This window comes from Penaeus japonicus, unplaced genomic scaffold (genome assembly GCF_977035675.1).
Source record: "Penaeus japonicus unplaced genomic scaffold, GWHDUDI00000001_assembly GWHDUDI00000040, whole genome shotgun sequence".
NCBI classification, from domain to species: Eukaryota; Metazoa; Arthropoda; class Malacostraca; order Decapoda; family Penaeidae; genus Penaeus; species Penaeus japonicus.
The window spans coordinates 10,244,779-10,247,278 of NW_028234442.1; positions in this window are offsets into that span (position 1 = coordinate 10,244,779).

Sequence of the window (2,500 nt, forward strand, 5' to 3'; positions counted from 1 at the left end):
TCTGTATCAACATATTTCTATATCACTGTGTTGTAAATGCACTTTTAAAAAAATATTCTTACCAGTTCAATGGGCACAGGGGAAAATACGTAAAAAATATAACTGTAAATCCCTAAAACTATTATTATTTTTGGAATTCTTTGAGCATTAATCCCTTTTTGAAGTTCTCTTTTGTCTCCTGTTTGTATTAATATCTAAATTCTTATTGCTTATGTTTCATTTTTGATACTAATATTTCATTGTTTAAGCAACCTTGTACCTGTTGGTAAATTATTTGTTTTTCCTTCCTAGCTTGAAAATAGCTCACAAAGTAGGAGCCGGAATGAAGCGCATTTGAATAAGTCTTCGATAACGTAGAGTGTTTCTGTTGCCTTGGATATAAAATGCAAAGATCCGCAATAGGAAAGTAATAAATGTGCTTGTTAATAATTATTGTCAGGAAATGTAAATACTAGATAGAATAACGTGACTGTATCATGCATTATTGAATATTTTGTGTCACCATTCTGTACCTCCTATGCTTCTTATCTTAAACTTTTGGCCACCAAAGCTTTCAAGGGAAGCATCAGCGAGTGACCATGTGAGCAGAGAAAAGAGAAAAGGTTACGCCGTGCAACCACGTGAGCAACAACGTGATGGACAAGGAACCCTTGTGGGTGTGCATAAAAGTAAACGAGTGTCGGAATCGGAAAACTCTGAGTACCTCGAGCTAAGGTGAGTGGTGGTGCTTGCTAGGCCAGTGCAAGATCACATACCATGAGGTGGAGGCAAAACTCAACATGATGAAGTTCAGAGAAAGAGTGAAGATCCTGGTGAAGGTGGAGGATGCACATTGAAGGATGAAGTATGAAGGATGGATCCCTCGGAGATGACAAGAGGAAGGGGGAGCAAGGGATGGTAAGAAACAGGAGCCGGAGTTGTAGCCCCTTTTCAAATGCCAAGGGAAAAGACTTATGGAAAAGGACCTGCCAGGTAACCTTGCTGAATCTAAGGCACGACCTGGCTAGGTGATAAGATAGCGCACCTCAGGGTTACTAACTGGGAGATGACACATTCCAAACAAACATGTCGATCTTGAAATCCAGGACACGCTAGACACCTGGAGGAGGTAAATCTTTATCAAAATCTTTGCAACTAAGACACTGCAGGACTGGACAATCTACAGTTCATCGCGAGGGTGAACAGCCAGTCATGTTGCTCAAAACCTACACAAATACAACAGTTGTAAACTAAGTTGCGAGATCCAAGGCATTCTTGGATGACATGCCCTGAGGCTCCGGGAAATGGAAAATCTTCTGGACAATGAAAAGAAGTTAGGTTTGTCAAGGAGTTTTGGTATTGAAGCACAGCTTATTCTGCATCATATTATAACTAAGAGACACATAGGCCTGTTCTTCTCTATCTATTCTTCAACCAATCAAAGTCACTATTCTAGGGTACACATGGCTCAGTGAAAGACACATCTGTCCCAACTTGTCTAAACTCAAAACAGAACAGAGAACCTGGCCTCATGTAAGTACATATGTGGTGCCAAAGTTATGGGCTCCTCCAGTGCAATATGATCTCTGGAAAAACGAATAGGCCGAAAACATACTCTTTAAAAGCAGTTAGTAAATATGTACAACTACTATAACAGCAATTTATAATTACTAATGTATACAGGGCTTCAGAAACGTAAACAGAACTACAAAATAAGTTAATCCCTGTTTAATTACCACTTAGTCATAGTTACCAGACAGTGCTTGCTATTATCTATTTCTTATATATTTCCTGAGTGGCATTTTGGATACCTCTAAGACCAAATTTTGTCGCCCATCTCATCTGGGACGGTGTTTGATCTCCTGGAGGGCGAAGAGTCTGCCGATACACCAGCGTTGGTGCTGACTGCCAACGAAAGCCTTTCCTGTGATCGTTCGAGGCTGAGCAAGTCACAAGGGTTAACTTAATAAAGTCCTCTGACGGTACAAAGCGCAGGTAAAGATCAGAGGTTAGATGGGGACACTCTTCTGCCCGGTCACCAATTTATGTCTATTATGTCGTCAATAGAATTAACACTCCTGTTAACTGCACGTGAGCTCACAAGTGCTTGGACTACGGTCTGAGGGAGGAAGGGGGATATATTGCTAACAAGCAGATTTAATCCTTATACCTACTCCCCTTCTCCCAGCCCCCCCCTCCCTCCCCCCCACTCCTGTGTCCCCTCGACCAAGCAATGTGCAGCAAAAGTCCTCGGTGCCAGATGCCTATCAAACCCTAGAAGGGGCACACTGATACACCTTTACGAAGAGTCCAAGTGGCCCGTAACATCGGCTCAGTTTCATTCCAGCCCATGAATAATAGATAGATAGAAAGAGGCCTATGACACCTAGAACCAACAGTCACTTCATGCCTTACACTGAAAGCAACAACGAAGAAATAGGACAAGAAAGTTAGAAAAAATATATATATACACAAAAGGAAACAAATATAGCATACGTGTAATCTGAGGTGCTTGGTGTAA